Here is a 22,803-nt window from a genome sequence, read left to right on the forward strand (position 1 = left end):
GACAGCAATGCCACTAGTAGCTATTAGAACAGTCTACCTAGCTGGTTATTGTTACATTTCTCAGGCTTTTCTGTTGGGTAATAGCACTGACTGCTGTTCTATCTAAGCACTTTGCATAACACCTTCCAATGCTAGAAGTGCAGGGCCTCAGGCATGAACTACCAGGCCAATTTCACCTTGATTCTTACAAGACATGAGTCTAAAGCATGTGATATATTCAGCAATAAGGTCTTGCCATTAAGCTCTGGGAGGCAATCCCTGGCAATGGTAATCATCTAAATTTTAGATGGAGTCTTTTATAAACCTGTGACCAATAAGTTAAAGGGAGATTTTTTTTTTTTTTAAATTCCTGACTCTGGAGGTTTGGGTAATCTACGGAATTTTGGGGAGTATTAGTGGATACCAAATGGTTATCTACTACTAAATACAAAGTCCTAAAGACATAACAAATTACAATATATAGAGTGATCAAAGTGTTAGTTGCAAGGGTTTGGAGGGAGAAAGGGAAGGAAAAAATAATTTAATTATATTATAATCTCAAAAAATTAAAGAAATAACTTGGTAATAAATGAGATTACTAGTCTCCTCTAATGAAACGTTCTTCACTTCCAAGAAACATATTATAACATTACTTAAAATGCATAGCATATGTGTGTATGTGTTTCTCTATTCCTTTAAAAAAAAACCTACTATTTTTATCTTTCTTTCTTCTTCCTCCTTCTGTATTGCTCTCAAGTACTTAGAATCAGCCTTTCTGAATTTTTCTCTTTTTGCAATTCATTATATAATTTATTAATATATGAAATATAATTCTTTAACATAGATGAAAATTAATTTACCCATGCCAAATTATTCTAATCTATATCATATTTACATAAATATATTGTTCATATGTATATATACACACATATATTATGCATGTATGTGGTTATATGTAGGAAACCCATTTGCTGCAGGTGAAGCTGCAGGTTATTCTAACAAGCTGAAGTGTGTCTAATTTTATGTTCTCTAGCTAAGACACAATCACTGTCTTAACAGGACAAACTTGGCAGACACAAATAGAAGATAAAAGTGCATATTTTTTGACAGAAAACACATATACAACATTTGTTGATTTTTTTTTACATCTTGTAGGCAAGGTGGAAGGAAAATTATTTTGGTATGGTCCCACATATATGCATTTCAACTTATTATGGAAATACAAAGTGATTAAGTGCAAGCTAAGGTAGAAGGGAGATGTTACATTGTATTTTCTGGAAAACCAGGCTGTGATGGTGTGTCCTAACCATGGGAATGGCAGGCTAGAATCAAGACTTAGTCTATTGAGACCTGACAATTATCCATCTATCGGGACATGGTGATTCTGAAGTCATCGTTTGAGTTCATTTGACCAATGTGTAGTTTTTCCTCTCTGGGATAAGTTTTGCTGTGTCTACACACTCCTTGAATAACTGGAGCATTAAATGTGTTGCTATTACATGGTGTTCATGTACAATCAATTCCAGGATGCTCAAGTCCTTTATATAAATTGCAATACCATATTTATACAACTTACAAACATTCACTGTGCATTTTATGGTGCCTTGAATTTACTTATTGTAAGTATTAAAAAATGGTGATTGCCATCATATTGTTTAGGAAATAATGGCAAGGATATTCACGGTATTTTTGTTGTTGTTGTTTTAATCTCAGCAGTTGAATTACAGACTCAGAAATCATAGGAATAAAGCACTTCTTATCTGATCTTCATGTGTAATAGGGATTTCCTCCTAAAATATCTTGATGTTATGAGAAAATGCCTACATATTGATTTGTTTTAATATTGAGATGGGAATAGGAAGCCTTCTATTCACTGGGTAACACTGAGATTCTGAGAGCACTTTTCAATCAGTGAGTTCTAATCACGAGAAAGATAGGAAATTGTCACAATCCTTGAATTCCTTTTTCTGAGGAGTCTACTGAATCAACACTGAATATGACTATACAATCTTTAATGAACACTTTCTTATTGTGATTTTCATGTACAGCAAACATGGGCAGGAGACAAATGAGCATTTTGAGACTTGTTACCACAGAACAAAATAAGATGTCTGGGATCATCCTATACAAGAATTGATAGGTTAACTTGTTTATCAGTCTCACTCTCACACAGAACATATTTGCACTTTCACCTAATTTATAATGACGTCTTTTTTTTTCCTTATCTGAAATTTCACCTTCACAAAATGATATGCAGTGTCTCATTAGAATCAAATTTGCATCTTGAAGATATGACTCACTATTGCAAAGATGTAGGAGGGGAAACAGTGGCTACCCAGAGTCTTTGTTTGTTCACAGGTACAGAATGCTAAAACACAGGTGTGTTGCAGACATCAGACTCGATCTATTCTGATACTCTCAGTGACAACTTCATCAGGGACTTGTACTTGTGAAAACTGGGGTTAGTTAACTATTCGCAGCCATAATTAATCACAAGCAGGAATCTAATTAGGGATAAAGAAGGAAATAAGGACAGTCACTAAAAAGGTGTTGCTTGGAGATTTCAAAAGTGATACATGTCTGATATTGATGTGGCTGTACTCAGACCTGGAGTAGAGAAAGTGCCAGTCTGATGGAAGCAGAGTCAGTTTTTTTTTTCCTAGAGCTCCACCATTCAGTCTTCAGTCTCTTATCACATTCAATTTATATCAGTCCAAATTCCTCCGTTTAAAAATATATGTTTTAAAACTTTCAAAATAAATCTTCGTAGACAAGTCACGTTTAACAGATACTCTGAATATGAGGATGCTCTTACATTGTTAGTGATTGTCTTTTTTGAGACAGGGTCTCTCTCTCTCTCTCTCTCTCTCTCTCTCTCTCTCTCTCTCTCTCTCTCTCTCTCTCTCTCTCTCTCTCTCTCTCTCTTTCTCTCTCTTTCTCTCTCTCTCTCTGTCTCTCTCTCTCTCTCTCTCTGTCTCTCTCTCTGTCTCTCTCTCTGTCTCTCTCTCTGTCTCTGTCTCTATCTTTCTCTCTGTAGACCAAGATAACCTCAACCAAACAAACAGAGCTCTGGCTTTGCCTTCTTAGTGTTTGCATTAAAGGCATTTCTCAGTACTCCTGGCTTGGTGCTTACTGACCAGGCTACAGTGGCATCATTCACTCAGGATCACTGGAGTTAATTCTCTTCCTGTGATCCTCTTGGTAACATGCACCAGAGACTTTCATAAAGTATGTTACTAATAAAATTATGGACCATATCAGTACTAAACCATCTTTTTTTATTTCTGGCATTATATGTGCATGCATGTATGGGGTATGTGTGCCATTCCATTGAGTTACTGGGTGGGACTTTGGCTAGACGTAACAATGCCTTTGTAAACAGAAATACTGGAGTTGGGAAAAAATATAGCTAATACTCTACAATGTTGTCAATGTAGAGCTTTGTGTTAGTAGAATATGGAATGCTGCAGATTTGGAGTCTAAATTATCATGAATATTTTATTAACTTTAATAGTGATGCTTTGGCCATCTCTGTATCCAATCTCCCTTGAATCATAAGTAAGAAGTGAAGAATGAAGCCTTAGCAGACAGCTATCTTACACCAATCTAGAAATAAGCTAGATAGTGCTGTATCTAATCACGAGCAAGAACAACAAAAAAAGAAAATATGACCAGTGTGCTCATACTGGGAGAATGGACAGAGGTTCTAATAACCTCACGTATACCTTTGCAGTATTGATACGAGCTTTGGGTGTAAACAGGAAATGCAGAGTTAAGAAGCAAGATGTATACACAGTTGAGAAGACCCGAGCTGGGTGAGGTCACCTTCATCATTAGCACAGTTCTATTTCAGCAAAGTGATTTACATAAGTGCTTGTTATTCAGAGGGTGGACTGTTTACCATTCAATGATTATTCCTGACATTGGCCACACTTTCACTATCACAGATAAGTGCTCTCCAGGGGAGTGGGCTATTTTGGATTTTTTTTTTTCTGTTTCTGTAGTCAATATGATATCAAGTTTAGGACAGTGAATTGCCCATGGTTTCAGTTAAAGTAATAAATTAGATATCTATATTGAAATTATATGCTACAGTAGTGTGAATAAAAATAGCTTCTATAGACACATATATAAATGCTTAGTCAACAGACATTGAAACTGTTTAAGAGAGGGTTGTTTGGAAAGGATTAGAAAGAACTGGGGGTGTGGCCTTGTTGGAAGAGATGTGTCACTATTCTTTGAGGATTCAAAAGCCCACACCATGCCCAGTCTGTGTGTCTGTCTATCTGTCTGTCTCTATATCTCTCTGTGTGTCTCTGTCTGTCTCTCTGTCTGTCTCTCTCTCTCTGTCTCTCTCCTTATGGATCTGGATGTAGAACTCTATCACTATGCCTGTCTGAGAGCCACCTTGCTCCCATTCATCATGATAATGGATTAAACCTCTAAAGTTGTAAGAAGTTCCCCCAATTAAATGCTTTCTTTTATAAGAGTTTCCTTGGTCCTGCTGTTTCTTCACAGCAATAAAATAGTGATTAAGAGACATGCTTTCTATAGAGCCATATGTATCTGCTGTACGTAAGATGTATATTCTTGTGATAAAAGTAAAATAGAAACTGACATGACCATGATTTAATCTACTAACATTTAATTTGTATATCTTATTTCTCCTAAACAGCTTGATAGCACTTTCAAAGCATTTGAAGTAAATCTTGTATTATAATTGAGTTATATGGGTACAATAATTCATATTATTGTGTGTAAAGAATAATATTACATTTTAATTCTACACCACTGTATCTAGAACTTATTTGGTGTCTATATACAAAATTCTGTATCAGTGAATTAAAATATCTTGTGAGTGACAATTGACATATCTATCTGCTGTCCCTAAGATGTGTGAATAGTTCCTGCCTCACAAATATGTCTGTGTGATATATTGGACCAGAAGGCTGAAGAAGATGCTCCAATGTTATAGAGAGTTTTGGGTGACTATTCGGGCAGAAAGCTATCTCTGTCATCTTTTCATCTGGAAAGCTACTAACCTGAACTCCAGGAATATTCAGATAATCAAGTCTACTCCTTCTCAAGTCTCTGAGGGAGTTGAAATCTAGGTAGCTTAGTTTTAAATGAAACTTGATTGTTTAGGGGTCAAGATGTTTTTGGGTCTAGATAGGTGTATTAAATTGATAATGACAATATGTGGTGGAGGTTGATTTACATTCAGAAATGTAGATGCACCAAGATAGGAAAGATGTCTTCTTCAAGTCTGTCAAATACAAATAGCCAAAACACTAAGAATGTAACATTTATATAATTCCTGATTGTGTCAATGTTCTTCTTGCCATAGGTAATCTATTGTATATATGTGTAACAATATAAATTTATATGTACAAAAATAAAATAAATTTTAAAAAACACATGCTTAACTTGCTTAAGCATAAAAACAAAGCCTAAGTTTAAGGCTTGATTTTGATTGCCTTGTGAGCTCAAATGAGGAGTTGATGCATTTAGAAAAAGCAATTTTCACTTGTTATAACAAAACTTACATCTTTGACAAATAGTTTATTTAAATTTGTTGGTTAAAAACTAACAAAAATGATCCAGGACTGTTAACATATTTTGACTATTTTTCACATAGATTTCCCTGGGTTTTAATTGAGATAAAAGAGTTATTAGAACCTGTGACTTTTCTAAATTTTGTAAAAATAAAGAAGAAAAAGTGTATAATGGAACTATCAAGTACAATAATATACTTCAACATATAAACAGTTCTAAGTATAAAAATATAGTTTTAGGTATGAAAGTTGAGAAAGGTAGTTTCATGGTAATATATAATTTTCCTATGATAACATGACTGATTTTTTTCAAAGTGAACAAAGAAAAGCTAAAGATAGGACCAGCTTAACGTATGTCATAATAATTTTTTGTCCTAAGGACTAGAAAAATGGCTAATGAATTAAGAGCATTGATTGTTCTTCCATTGAAACCAAAGTTAGATTTCCATCATCAACTTGGAGGCTCACAACTATCTGTAACTGTAGTCCAGGAAATCTGATGTTTTCTTCGGTCTTGCATGGGTACTAGGCATACAAATGGTACAAGACAAACCTGTACTCAAAACACCCATAACCAAAAAGAAAATGTCATATAGAGGGAAATAGTATGACACAGAAGATATGAAGGGGAAGATGGTAAAATAGGTACAGGGGCAGGAATTATCTGAGGATGAGGAAGGGAGAATAGTACAGAAGGAGAAGAAGGAACATGGAATAAATAAAATTGAGGATGTTTGAAAAAAAAAGCCTTATGAAAACATTATTTTCTAATTTAACTTTAAAATAAAGCATATAATATTTATAAAATATATATCTATGTATGTGTTTGTACAGATAGGTATAGATAGATAGATGATATATAGAGAGATGATAGGTAGGGAGATAAATAGGTATGTAGATAGATGATAGATAGATAGATAGATAGATAGATAGATAGATAGATAGATAGATAGTAATTAGACATACAGACGTACAAATATAAATATATTGTTTAAAGTAGAGTTACCTCAACACTGGGTGAAAATGCTTTCCACTGAAACCATTAAACAAAACGCCCATTGCAAGGCACATGACAGGTCACTTCGAGTTGTTGGTTGTGGAGTTGAATAAAATCCCCAAGTAAAGTAAGCTATTGCCAATACCTCCCAGAAGTTGAATAAAAGACTGTTTCTGAAGACACTATACACTGTAGACACAGACTTGGAAGAATCAAGCAGGAAGTGATCAGGAAGTCCTTCTCCTAGAGGAATATGGTCTTAGAAGCAGCTATAAAATGGAATGGGAGCATTATCAACAGTCCTACCCAGCTGTTAAGTCTCTGAACCATAACCATGGCCAAATCAGCAAGATAAACCCAGTTGTACACCAATGGTATTCATATCCTTAGAGTAAGCAACAGCTGTCTAATTCTACTTAAGGCCCAATTAATGTGAGACATCTCATGCCTGGTCCTATAAACCTAGCCAAAATGCATAGATGGAGAGGTCATAGAACCTAGAGAAGAACCTACTTCTGCCATTTTTGTAGTTCAACATAGCTTCCTATTAAATTCTGAATAATTATTCTTATATCCATAAATAAATATATCTTTCATTCTTCATAAAAGAAGCTTATTGCAGAAGATGAAGGATGTAACAGACATTCACTATTGGTCAAAATCCGGAGACTAAGTTACTTTTGTGTGTCTCGGCTCTTTGGAGATATCTATAACAAAACCTTCTCTATACCTACTGCTCAGGAAGCATAGTTAAAGATGGGTAGAAAATTTTAAAAGCAAGACAAACTGGACACCTGTTGTGAGGAAATAACCTCTAGATATGGCAGTTATTTGTAGGTTTCTAGGACCCTCTGGATCCTTCTACTTTGCCATTCTCCCATGCTTCTCTCATCTAGAGTCCCAATAGGATGTCCTCCCCTCTGTCTCAGTTTCCTGGTAAGTGAAGGCTTTCGTGGGACATGCCCCTTGGGATAGTATGCAGATATAAGTGAGTATATGCCATTTGATTCTTTCTGCTTCTGGGTTAACTCACTCATTATGATCATTTCTAGCTCAATCCATTCCACAAATTTCGGGAATTCCTTGTTTTTAATAGCTGAGTAGTATTCCATAGTGTATATGTTCCACAGTTTCTTTATCCATTCTTCTACGGAGGGACACTTAGTTATGCTGCTCCTATGAGTCCTCAACAACACAACTGCTCGCACAAGACCTGCATGTCCCATACATGCTGATATGCTAGCATGGAAGACAAAAAGTACCACAGGGTTCTACCCTCAGTAAAGAGCTATGAACAATGGCTGCTGAAAGAAGAAGAAGAAGAATCACTTTTCTCCAGAAATTTCTAATCGTAAGTGCCAGCCTAAATATATGTACACATAGTCAACATTGATTTGACTCAATTGGTTATTTAAGTATGTGCTCATAAAATATGTATGTGTATACATATCATAGGTACATATATGCCTACATACATATATGTAACAATGATTATAAAAGAAGAGGCCATGGATTCAAAAGCAGTTAGAGTGGCATAAAATGATATGTATTTATAAATTCAAAAACTTACTAATCTCTTTGATATTGTTAGCACAAAATTCTCATTAATTTATTCTTAATCTAAGATATTCTTTTCCTGAAACGATAATTGATCTTATAAAACAGTTGCTAGGCAACTTATAAAATAGAACTGCATGAGCCATCTATATGACAAGTCAACATCACGGCTAAGTCAAATGATAAGTTAATATTTAAAATTAGTTTATAAAACCTTTTCACTGTGAATTATGGGCAGGAAGAATTAAATTAGAATGAAAGTCATGGGATGCCATCCATGGGAAAAGACAACACATCAAAGATCCTTTCCATTCTGGGTTCAAAGGCTCTATCAAGTGCTACCAATTACACCTGTCCTAAAACAACAACAACCTTAACAACAACAACCACAACAAATATAATAATAATAATAATAATAATAATAATAATAATAATAATAATAATAATAATACAAAAAACTTTAAGGACATGAGTTCACCTCAAGTTATGCAAACTTTCTCATAACAAACATATGTCAACTTCAGAAAACATGAGGGACCTGTACCTTCATCTACACACATCCCTGAACATACCATGACACGATACACAACAGTCTGACAATTTTTCTCCTTAATCTCATTCTGTCCTCCTATATACATTTAGTCCTTTTATATGTAGATCTTTTACTGTCTAAGGTAACTGTGATTCATCTTGGTATGATTCTCTAAATGATTGAAGTAATTTTTTTATTAATTTATTCTTGTTACATCTCAATGGTTATTCCACCCCTTGTATCCTCCCATTCTTCCCTCCCTCCCATTTTCCCCTTACTCCCCTCCCCTATAACTGTGCCTGAGGGGGATTTCCTCCCCCTTTATATGCTCATAGGGTATCAAGTCTCTTCTTGGTAGTTTTAATTTTGATTTTCATTAAACTTCAAATAAGGATGTTGATATTATTATCATCAATCAATCACCCTTTAATAATGAAAATTTGCTCATTCAAACCATCTCCTCAAATATTTGTTCAGGAGGCATGGCCACTCATATTAGGCTCAGAATAAACTATTTCTTATTCTATGCAAAGTGAGTGTTCTTCTTAGCAATGAATCATTGTAGTGATTATAATATAAAAGTCAAATTCATGCTATACTTTAGTGTGAAGAATACCATTAGCTAACCTTTACTAACAGATCTTTGTGTGCCTCTCATACTTCTAAGTTTCCATTTATCCACACACAGGAGATTGAGCAACGTTATTACTCCCTCAAACAAACTAAGAATGTCACAACTTTTAGGGTTGTTAACCAAAAAGGTGTCTTGGCTTTTGTCTCAAAGGCTTTATTTCCATCACACCTGCAAAGACAGAATTTGTGTGACAGCATACAAGTAACCAATTCTGATGTTCAGTTAATTTAAAAAACAACTTAAAGTCATTTAAAGTGCAGTCTTGAAGGAGCCTCCTCTAAATCATATCTGTGTGACATGTGCATTTGATGGTATTGATCTTTAACTTATTTTTTTTTTTTTGCTTCTATTTGTACAAAATATATCTGGCAGAGTGGCTGGAGATGACTCAGTGGCTAGGAGTACCCTGCTCTAGCAGCTCACAAATGTATGTAATTTCGACTATAATAGAAACTGATGCCCTCTTATGACCTTATGAGGCTCTGTCATAACATGACTCATGCATTCACACACACACACACACACACACACACACACACACACACACACACAAAATAGAATACAACAACTTTAAGTCCACATCTCCAAAATCATGGAGCTGGTTACAGTGGGAAATAAGAGAGGGATGTGCTCTTCTATTTTCTGGAGATTACAGGCTCAAACAGCATCCACATTATTCAGTATTACGTTTTTCTACCTGAAAACAAGGAAGACAAAAATAAAACCTTCAAACATAGCACCTGATTAGAAAAAATTTAATGTACACTGCAAAGTTATAATAATTATAAGATGTGTGCTATGCCTCTTTGATATATGTTAGTTAAGCCCCTCTAAACTCTGGTTTCCTTGTTGGACAACTGGAAATAGTATTTACCGCTGGGAATAACAACCAAGCCTGAATTTACTCTGAGATGCTATTATATTCGATAGGAGGTTTTTTAATCAGTAGGAAACTAGATGCATATAAAGTATAAGAAAAATCTGTCTCATTCATTTTTTTCATGAGCTTTTGATATTAGTGGCACACTCTGGAAGGGTCTGTGAATACTTTGGGAATGGAAAACTATGATCAGAATATATTGTATAGAAAAAAGTCTCTCTCTGATACACACACACACACACACACACACACACACACACACACACACACATACATCACTTAACAACATGATAGACCCTGGAACCTCAAGTCACAGCAGGACTAAGCATATTTTCTGCCAATGATGCCTAACAAGGCAGCCCAGCTAGTGGGAAAGTGTCCAAAGGCAGGCAGCATGGTTAGAGACAAGCCATACTCCCATTGTTAGAAGGCACTCATGTTTGACCAAACTTCACATCTTCTACATGTGTGTAGGGGGTCTAGGTCCAGCTCATAGAAGCTGGGATAAAGATGGAGCAGATATTAAGGGTATGTTAAACTGATAACTGGCTCAAATTGAGATCCACCCCATGGGAGACAGCCAACCCTGTCACTATTAATGATACTGTGCTATTCTTACAGATAGGAGCCTACATAACTGTCTTCTGAGAGGCTTCATCCAGCAGCTGATAGAAACAGATGAAGAAACCCACAGCCAAAAATAGGCTGAGATCTGGGGTATTTGTGGAAGAATGAGAAGAAGGATGAAGAAGGCAGAGGAATCAAGAACACCACAAGAAAACCTACCAATTAAATTACCTTGGGGCCATGGGGGTTCACAGATATTGAACCATCAACCAAAACCTTATTTTCAAAAGAAGGAGGAGGAAGAAGAGGAGGAGGAGGAGGAGGATTCAAACTTTGAATGGAATCAAAATAAATTTATTTTGGCACATTTCTTGTATTCTTTATAAAATCAAGATTAAAGTAAGACCTTAGAATAACGGCCTATTCATTCTCATTTTCTCAATTTTCTCATTTCGTCAGGTAAAGTGAAGTGTTCTTATGACAAGAAACAATTGTGACTCTGAAAGCAGCTTGGGACAGCCCATTGTACTTCCCCAACCAGCAGTGGGACATTCGTCATAATGATTAGTAGTTGCAAGTCCTTTTAGAAATAGCAACACTTGTCTGAGACTTCATCCAGAATTTGAGTTCATTTCACCATCTAATATCACTAAATGTCACTGGATAAAAGGGACCATTATGTCCAACTATTATACAAAAAAGCAAGAAAAATGATAAATGTTTCCATAGCTACAGGTCTCACAGAAACCGAGCATGCTGAGATGTAAATTGGCACAGGGATGGCACATGTGTAGTGGACATTCTAAATTCTTATCTCTGAAGACAATTAGCTGGCTGTCAGATATCCAGGACATCAGTGCCTGCACATTCAAGCACAAGGGAATGGGGCAGTATATGCCATGCCTACATGCAGTAGATCCTGACTATCTCCTAAGACAAAGATCAGTCTGTAAAGTGCTCGCCATACATTTCTGAGGACCTGAATTTGATTCTCAGAACCTACATACAAAAGCTGGCCATGGTAGTGCCCTCAATAATCCCAACCCTAGCTCTGTGAAGACAAATACACCCTAGGGCTTGCTGACTAACTGCCAAACTTTCTTGGAGAGCTCCAGGCCAATGACAAACTGTTTCCCAAGTAAAACAAAACAAACAAACAAAAACACAAGAAAAATACAACTGAACAGCACATGAGAAAAATGCGCAAGTCTCTTATTTCCCACATGTACAGCTACACTGTGTATGCACACCTGATGCATGTGCATTTACACACACACACACACACACACACACACACACACACACACACACTTGAATAATCAACTTCTCAGAAATTAAAGATAACCTTAACCAGGTGGAGACTTCCTAAAAGAAGCCAAAGGCTCTCTCATTTGAATATTATTCATGCTCATGTAAGGAGATTTCCAGTAGCTCACAGAAATAATATGAGTAGCTTCTATCAAGAGGCAGCTACTTGTTCATGTCAGACTCCTTATATGGAGATCTAGGTTTTGATCTGTACCATTGACCTCCTGCAATTTCACAAAGTTCAAAAAGTCAGATACTGTCCCTCTTTGAAGTACTGTCCAGTTTTGCACAGGAATAGCTTTCTTTCTTTTTTTTTATTTTTTATTTTTTATTTTTTTTATTAATTTATTCTTGTTACATCTCAATGTTTATCCCATCCCTTGTATCCTCCCATTCCTCCCACCCCCCATTTTCCCATTATTCCCCTCCCCTATGACTGTTCCTGAGGGGGATTACGTCCCCCTGTATATTCTCATAGGGTATCAAGTCTCTTCTTGGCTACTTGCTGTCCTTCCTCTGAGTGCCACCAGGTCTCCCCCTCCAGGGGACATGCTCAAATGTGAGGCACCAGAGTACGTGAGAAAGTCGTATCACACTCTCCACTCAACTGTGGAGAATATTCTGACCATTGGCTAGATCTGGGAAGGGGTTTAAAGTTTACCTCCTGTATTGTCCTTGGCTGGTGCCTTAGTTTGAGCGGGACCCCTGGGCCCAAATCTGCCTATCATATTGTTCTACTTGTAGATTTCTAGGACCATCTGTATCCTTTTATTTTGCTATTCTCCCATGCGTCTCTCATTTAGAGTCCCAATAGGATGCCTTCCCCTCTGTCCCAGTTTCCTGGTAAGTGAAGGCTTTCGTGGGACATGCCCCTTGGGCTAGTATGCAGATATAAGTGAGTATATACCATTTGATTCTTTCTGCTCCTTATTCATAATAGCCAGAACATGGAAACAGCCTAAGTGTCCCTCAGTAGAAGAGTGGATAAAGAAACTGTGGTACATATACACTATGGAATACTACTCAGCTATTAAAAACAAGGAATTCCCGAAATTTGTGGATAAATGGATTGAGCTAGAAATGATCACAGGAATAGCTTTCAAGTTGTCACAATGAACAGTAAAGATGTGAGTTTGTATGCAGATAGTGACAGTGGGAGATCTACAGGGAACATTTTTGTTTCTATAGAATTTTACCAGCCTATTATAGATTTGTTTTTCTTTGAAATCTTTTGTGAGAGGTCTTCCTTTTGATTAATTAAGAACATGATAGGATTGTGTTGTGAAGATCTGACTGTGACCCCAGCAGTTCAGTTGCTGCAAGCCTGGTGGGGAGGGCAGGTAGTCATCATCCTGTAAGACTGGTAGGGAGGGCAGGTAGTCATCGTCCTGCATCTTGGAAAGCATACTCACCTCCACACTTGATCATCACCTCCCTGTTTGAGAACTGACTCCTTCAAGCTGCTGTCTCACCTCTATCTACGTGCTGTGGAACATCTGTGTCACATGTACATGCATACAAAATAAACTAAAATTAAAGAGAATTCCAAGTTTCTCAAACAATAACAAAAAATAAGCCAAATGCAAATGTTCAAATGTTTGGAAATAAGCATTTAGAACCATATCACAGTGAGATGATATGGCAGTGTTTGTCATTTCTCTAAAAAACATACCCCCCAAAACGTACACACACAAAAACCTAATATCTGAAGAAAGTTCTTTTGAGACTGGTCAGGTGAAAAAGCATACAAAAGTTAAATTCTGTTGAAAATAAAAGTAGGCATTTGTCTATAAATAGGAGGGAAAAAACCCAAAATATTAAAAGAGCTGAGAAAGGCTGAACTATATTTAAGCAAAACCACAAATCAGTACTTGAGCCTCTCTAAGAATGAGGACAGACTACAGAACAGGTGGACCTCACCTGTCACAGCAGGACCCTCCATTCTGGATAGAATTCTCTTCCCTTGAGGACAAGTTCACCTAACTGGTTCTGCAACAATACATTTCAAAGGGCAGGCTATAGGTAGTCAATAAAGGAAAAGTGCAAACTTGCTTTAGATATAGGACAAAGTACATAAAAATACAAATACAAAATTTGTGAATTCAACAAAAGTATTAGAAATAATCATACAGGACAAAACTCAGCTTACTCACCATAAAAGTAAAGAAAAAAGTTCACCAAAATAATAGCAAATATAAAAATAAATGAAATAGCACTTTAGACACTTAGAAATGGTTCAAAACTCACTTTTAATTAAACCATAACAACTATAGGATGTAATTTAGATTCCAGATCATGATAGGATTTGAACACTAAGTTTATATGGCAGTTTATTCTAAAGGTTGTGTGTAAAATATATTCTGTTAAAATTTGAGAACCAACACAGCATCCACTCTTATTGCTGTTGTTTAATGAATAATTACTGAACCAGAAGATAAAAATTGATGAATTAACCACTTCATTAATAAAAGAATAAGGGAAATATATGAGGATCTATGCACGGTATATTTTCAAAAAGATACTAAAATTACCCTGATTTTAAATAGAATAAAATATTAGAGAATACATAATGATTTGAAACAATAATTGTAAAAATCAATTAAAATATATAGTTTTAAACATGTTCTATATTACAAGCTCTATAAAGTACATCAATGCTCATATTTAATTCATGTTTCTAAATGTCAGAAAGTTAATTCCACTATGCAAAACTATCATATCTAAGGTATGTAGGAAGTCCTTTTGGTCTTGGTAAATCTGTTCTTGCCTGTTCATGATATGTATTTCTGTTCTAGGCACAGGGCATCATCCTCTACCAATATCAAAATTAAAGGAAAAATTCTAGATGTTAAACTGTGTGAAAATAGATTGATCTTAGTAAGCAAGACTTTCAAACGGTTTGCAATTAATGCCAGTTGAAAAATCATCACAGCAACATGTGCATATTTCATCATGGAGCACGGTCTACTTATAAAGCTCTGTAAAAAAAAAAATATATGATTGTGACTGATCACCGTTAGACTCTCTAGGGACTGAAGTAGCAACAGTCTAAGCTACAGAGTGAGTTCAAAGCCAGTTTTCATTACAGAATAGGACCCTAATTAAAACCACACAATGAACTAATAAACCAATTGAAAACTGAGATTGACAAGAGATATACTACGGCTTAAGTGTTAAAATAAAATAAAGACATCTTTGCATATGTGAACTCAAAATTTCTACTCAAGGGTAGTCTTCAAGATTATTAAAGAATATTTTCTAAAGGAAATTTCAAATTGATATGCATGAAATGATAAGAAAGAGGAGTTATGAAAACATGTTTACATATTAAAGCTATAATTTTAATCTGATATTACTAAAATATCGTTGAAAAGATATACTTGTGTGGTTTTAAGGAGAGGTCTCAAGCATAGTAATCCATGAGGCTATAGTAATTTGACAAGATATACTCAATTCCTGATGGTTGACATGATTCAATGAAACAATGTTGATTATTCTGCCAGGGACCAATAGTGAGCAAATGAGAGAAATTACCAGGTATGAGAAGAGATACCAGGGACATCTCTCTGTGGGTTTTCACTTACTTATAATTTAGTGTTTAGATAGAGTATATATTCATTTATTATACACTTATTCATCCTTGCTTTGAAGAAAAGAAAATATCATTAATTTCAAAAAGTATGACATAAGACTACTACAGAATGGGGAAAGATTTTCAGTAATGCCACATATAATCCAAAATATATAAAGAAACTAGACACCAACAAACCATATGATCCAATTTAAAAAGGAGGCATAGACTTAACAGAAAATTCTCCTTAAAAGAATGGAACAAGGGGAAGAGATACCCCTCCATTGCTGGTAAGAGAGTAAACTTGTGCAGTCACTGTGGAGATCAGTATGGTGGTTCCTCCGAAAATTGGGAATGATCTAACTTAAGATTCAGCTATACCATTCTAAGGCATATACCCAAAGTGTGCCCCCATTTCATCACAAGGCACTTACTAAGCTATGTTCTTAGCAGCTTTATAAATAATAGTCAGAAACTGAAAACAGCTAGATGTCATTCAACTTCAAAATGGGGAAAGAACATGTGGTATATTTACACAATGAGGTATTACTCAGCTGTTAGGAAAAAAAATGACATTATGAAAATTGCAGGAAAGTAAATGGAACTAGAAAAAAGTTCATCTTGAACAAATCAAAGTAACCACAGAAAGACAAACATCATATGTACTTCCCTATATGGAGCTATTAGCTGTTGTAAAGGATAATCGTGCTATAATCCGCAGAACTAGATAACGTAGATAAAGAGGAATATACTTGGGTTTCTAATATCCCTGGAAAGGAGAAATAGTATTCTATTTTGTGGGTGGACTGAAGGCAAATAGAGATGGGAACAGGAGGTATCTGGTAGGGAGGAAGGGACACAGAAAGGGAGAAAGAGTATGGAAAGAGACTATGGGAACTGGTAGAAAATTAGGGGATGATATGGAACTTAGTGAAGTGGAAACTGCCAGGGACCTAGGAGGGTGACCCAGCGAGGACTTCTTGTAATGGAGGATATAGGGCCTGAATAGGCCATATTTTGCAACCAGGCTAGGCACCCAGTGGCACCCAGTCGTTTAGGAAACAAATGTATTAAATAAACTAAGAAGTAAATGTAGTTATTGCTTTGAAGCTAAACTGAGCATTTGAAAAATAATTCGTAATAGCCAGAACATGGAAACAGCCTAAATGTCCATCAGTAGAATGGATAAAGAGACTGTGGTACATATACACTATGGAATACTACACAGCTATTAAAAACAAGGAATTCCCGAAATTTGGGAATAAACGGATTGAGCTAGAAATGATCATAATGAGTGAGTTAACCCAGAAGCAGAAAGAATCAAATGGTATATACTCACTTATATCTGTATACTAGCCCAAGGGGCATGTCCCACGAAAGCCTTCACCTACCAGGAAACTGGGACAGAGGGGAGGACATCCTATTGGGACTCTAGATGAGAGAAGCATGGGAGAATGGCAAAGTAGAAGGATTCAGAGGGTCCTAGAAACCTACAAGTAGAACATTATGATAGGCCGTTTTGGGGCCAGGGGTCCTGCTCAAACTAAGGCACCAGCCAAGGACAATACAGGCAATAAACTTTAAACTTCTACCCAGATCTAGCCAATGGTCAGAACAGTCTCCACACTTGAGTGGAGAGTGGGATATGACTTTCTCACGTACTCTGGTGCCTCACATTTGACCATGTCCCCTGGAGAGGGGGACCAGGTGGCACTCAGAGGAAGGACAGCAGGTTACCAAGAAAAGACTTGATACCCTATGAGCATATACAGGGGTGGTAATCCCCTTCAGGAACAGTCATAGGGGAGGAGAATAAGGGGAAAATGGGAGGGAGGGAAGAATCGGAGGATACAAGGGATGGGATAACCATTGAGATGTAACAGGAATAAATTAATACAAAAAAAAAAGAAAAAATAAATCTAATAATAAAGAGGGGGAAGTGCACTGATGTATGTCTTAGAATTTACCTATTTATTTATGTATATATTTCCTTATATGTACATATGTATGTGTGGGCATATACAGTCACGTGTCTTTAGGCACAATGTGTGTGGATTCAGGTGCACATTTGTGTATGTGTGTGGAAAACTAAAGCTGATGTGCATCTCTTCTCCAGACACTCCCACTCTTTTATTGATGTAGGCACTGACACTCTCTGAAGGATCTCTCTAGAGATCTTTGATTTAACGTACGGCTTGATGATCCTTTCTCTGCCTCTGGAGTGCTGCCATCACAGATAGCTGCCACTCCTGCCTTACTGTGATGTGGGGCTCCCTATTAAAATCCAGTCCCCATGTTTGTAGACAATTTGTCCAACATCTCTCCATGCCCACAGAATACACTTATAAATTTAAATTTCATTTTTTGTAGCTTATAGAGTAAGGAGCATCAAAGTAATCCTCATATTTATGTGTCATCTTATTTTTTCTAAAAATATGATGTATGTATGAACCATAGTTGAATAGGACTGGGTCATTTTAGTCTTTGTGTGTATACTGTCAATTTTAGGCATCTATACAGACACAAATTTCAAAATCTGTGTCACAACTAAAAAATAGGTTGCAGTAAATAATACTTTCATTATTCAGACAGCTAATCTGCCTTCATCAAACTAGATGTAATATTTTTCCAGTGAAAGGAACATTAGCTTCAGTAATCTATCATTTCACAGATAAGCTGGTTACAGTTCAAACCCCTTCCAGTAAGTTTTGCCAAGGCTGTTGATTTCACAATAGGTTATGGTCTCTTTATAACATGCAAGAGCTAAAATTCCTGTGGGATAAAAGTCCTCCCTGTTTTTCACCGGCTATCCACTCCACTTTATAGAAATACACTGCAAATATTTTATATTTTCTTCATATCAGCACATGCTCTTGCATTCATAAGACTACTGCTTTAACAAGTGTGTCTCAGTCTCTTGTCTTTATGTGTTAAATTGCATCATAATACCATGTGTGTCTTTCTGGGTGTGGGTTACCTCATTCAAGATGATCATTTGCTCCATCCATTTGCCTGCATATTTCAAGATTTCCTTATTTTTAATAGCTGAGTATACCCCATATATCTTGTAAACAAAGACAATTGTAAGTCTTAAAAAAAATTAAAAAGACATTCTAAAACAAGCAAAATAATGATGTAAAGTTTGAGCTAATCTGAGTTAGTTTATAGTTAAAATAAATATAAGCTGAGATACACAGTGAGATCAAAACTCTGCACAAAGAAACAAAATGAAATATAAGAAAACATTATGAAGCTAATTCATTGAAAGGTATAGAGAAAGTATTCATGTGTAGGATAATACAGAGCCATGATTTTGGGTAGCAAGGTTATCATGTTTCATAAGGAGCGAACAATGAAACATCTCAACAACTAAAATGGATCACCAGATAACCGTACCTATCACGTAACAATCATTTATATTACATTTTTATAAGTAATTGTAATGGTAGGAAAACAAATGAAATTGCATTTTATAAAGAAGATGTTTTTGTTTCTTTAAGATATATATTTATTACACATGAATAAAACAAACTGCATACAGCAGGGAGAACCATGAGACAATCATGACTTACATAAATGTTACCTTCATAGTGATTTGCCTGTTTGTGATTGTCAGTCTTGGAGAAGACGCTCTGAGTAAGGTGAGGGAAAGGCCATTTCCTTAGGTTTCCCATCAGTTAGTTTCTCTTTAACCAAATCATATGTACTTTTTTGATAAAAAATTTCTAAGAATGTGGCTAAACTAACATTACACTGTTATAATAATTTTGAAATACATAAGGATATAGAAAATGAAATTCATTATTAGGAAAAAGGATACTTTCACAGGTTAATAGAGGAGACTATGATTCTAGGAAAATTATGAGGGCCATATTAATAAAAGTGTGAGGACACAGCAACAGGTCATCAAGCCAGGGTATAGACTGACTCATTTAAACAGCCAAAGAATCCACATGACAGCAGCAGAGGGATCAGTAGGAAGCAAAGGCAGTAGCACAAAGGTTGAATTTATCCTTTTATTAGTAATTAGCATGAATGTACAAATCACATGCTCTTTAGTGATTTACTTTGCATTAGGACCTAACTATACTTCTAAATAATTAAGAGACACTATGTTTAAAGAATTAAAAGAGTGCAGGCTAGCAGCTTCCAAAATGAAAAAGTGACTGAGACAGTTTACTGCCTGAACAGGCACCCAACAACAGGGTGGAATGCCAGAGAGTTTAGTTTTACAATCAAGTTTAGTTGGTTAGGGGATAAGATATTTCTATATCAAGATAAAGGATTTAAGTTAATAGAGATGAGATATGATAGATATTGAATTTTATTAGGAAATTTAGAACCAACAAGATGGGAAAGATTTTTACTTCAGGTTTGATAAATACAAATAGCCAAATCACTGTGAATGTAACATTTATATAACTCATCATTGTCTCATTTTTTCCCTGCTATATGTAGTTTATGTTATTCATGTGCAGTAAAATAAATGTTTACGCTAAAATAAGTAAATAAAGTAAAAATTTAAGTCTACAGTTTACAAAAATATAAATTCAATAATAAACCACTTTTATTGTGTCACTTATGAATAGTATTCTAATAATTTCTACTTGTTTTATCCTATTATGAAATTATTCATGTACTACAAAGGAGTCTATGTGCAAGAAGAGCAATATTCTCTGCCCATTAAAAAATTGGAAAATTTAAGATAGTGCTTTGTCCACAGTGTTTTTTTTTTTTTTCAAGCCAATTGCTAACTAAACTGGTGCAGGTTGTTCTCATTAATGATCATTAGCATATTGGCACTGTTTTCTGACCCAGAACAAATAATTCTTTATGGATCTGCTTACTTTTTTGTTTCTCAGAATAGTTACTGATTTTGTTAGTAATGACAATGCTAAAATAGCATTTTCTCACAATACTAGATCTTACATTTTTACACAGATTTAAAATATATATATATAATTATTAATTAAATTATATATTTATTTATTCACCTTAAATTCTAATCATAGGTGCTCCTGCCTCTCGTCCAGGCCTACCCTCCACCCCTCTTACACCTATCCCCCCTCTCCTGCTCCTTAGGTAAGGGGATCCCACTTCCTCCAACCTACACCAGCATCTTCTTCCCCATTGCCTTGGCAAGGTGGCCCTGCCAGGGGGAAGTTACTAAACATCAGGCAACAGAGTCCATGTCAGAGACAGCTTCCTCTCCCTCTCTGGGGGACCCCCATGAAGGCCAAGGTTTCATGGACTACATTTGTGTAGGGAGCTTAAGTCAAATTGATGCATGATCCTTGGTTAGTGCTTCAATTTCTACAAACCTCCCCTCCCCCTGGCCCTGGTTAGTTGGCTCTGTTGGTGTTCTTGTGGCTCTCCTGTCCCCACTGGGTACTTCTGTCATTCACTGTACTCTTCCCCAAGCCTCCCTATACTCCAACCAATGTTTGGCAGTGAGCCTCAGCATCTGTTACAATCTCCTTCTGGGTGGAGCCTCTTAGAGGACAGCTATGCTAGGGTCTTATCTGAAAGTATAAGAAAGTATCATTAATAGTGTCACTGGTTGGATCTCTCCAATGGGCTGAGTCTCAGATTGGACCAGGAATTGGTTGGACATTCCCTGCATCTCTGCTCTATTTTTTTTTTAATCAGGGCACATCTTGTAGATAGGGTAAATTTTGGGTCAAATATTTTGGGTGACTTGGTGTTCCCTTCCCTCCACTGAGAGTCTTGTCTAGTTAGTGGGTGACCACTTCAGTCTCCATAACCCCTGCTACTAGGAGTCTTAACTTGATTCACCCCCATATCACTGCTGTAGGTCTCCATCTTATCACAGAAATGCCCCTGCCCATGGTTTCTCTCCTCTCTGCATGTCCTCTGTCCTTCCCTAATCTCCTCACCACTGTCCTCCACTGTCACTTCTCTCTGCGCTCCATCTCCTTTCCTGTTCTGTCTTCAACTGCTTTTGCTATCTTTTCTATTTGAATACTAATAATTTAAGATAAATTAATGTGGACATAAATGTCCTTTATTTTAGCCAAAACCAGCCAAGTATAATACAGGTTGTAAACTTTAAACCCCTACCCAGATCTAGCCAATGGACAGACATTCTCCACAGTTGAGTGAAGAGTGGGGTATGAGATTTTTTTATTAATTTATTCTTGTTACATCTCAATGTTTATCCCATCCCTTGTATCCTCCCATTCTTCCCTCCCTCCCATTTTCCCATTATTCCCCTCCCCTATGACTGTTCCTGAGGGGGATTACCTCCCCCTGTATATGCTTATAGGGTATCAAGTCTCTTCTTGGCAACATGCTGTCCTTCCTCTGAGTGTCACCAGGTCTCGGCAAAAAATTTTAAAAAAAGAAAAACAGCAATAAATAAATAAATAAATAAATAAATAAATAAATAAATAAATACAATCTGTGCAGTATTTCACAAGTTTCACGCTTCTAATAAGACTTGCATGAAGGTTAGTTATTGCACTGTTTTCCTGGGTGCATACTTTCTCCTGTGAAGGTTTGTGAATGAAATATCTGAAAAGATGATACATAAAAACATAAAGACAAGATTACAATTGTATTCATAGCATTCTTGCTACTCCACTTCACTCGAACTATGCCATACATTTGAAGAATAGCAGAGATGAAAATCCAGTGATCTGATTGATTTAGATACACTCATGCAAATCAGCTTGAGTTCTGGTGCTTAACTCAGCAGGAGTGTGTTCATGTGGCATGTACAAAGCCTTCATGTTCTGTCTTTAGCATCAAAATTTAAAAGTTATCAGGGCAGTGATCACCAAACATGAAACAGGAGTCATTTGGAAATATACTATTCACATCAAAATAATAAAAAACCAATTTAGGGATTAGCTATGTTTGCATAAGAACCTCCAAGGAAGGCAAGTGAACTGAATGTGTCTATCTCCCCAAGTGAGCAAACAGTTAGAAGGAAGAAATAATTAGTGACAATTATAATCAGTCCTCTAAATTCTGCATTTCTCACACATCTATAAGACTAGATATCAATTTAACTTGTTTTAAGGCTTTTGTAATTGGGGAATTTTACTAATTTTTTAAAAAAGAATGATAAAGAAAATATCAACCCATGTGTTAGAGGAAGGCTTTCTTTTCTTTGTGTTTTTTTTTTTTTTTTTTTTTTTTACTAATATCAAAACAACATTTGAACTCAAAACACTACTCATATGAACTAAAACATCTCA

This window comes from Acomys russatus, chromosome 21, assembly GCF_903995435.1.
Source record: "Acomys russatus chromosome 21, mAcoRus1.1, whole genome shotgun sequence".
NCBI classification, from domain to species: Eukaryota; Metazoa; Chordata; class Mammalia; order Rodentia; family Muridae; genus Acomys; species Acomys russatus.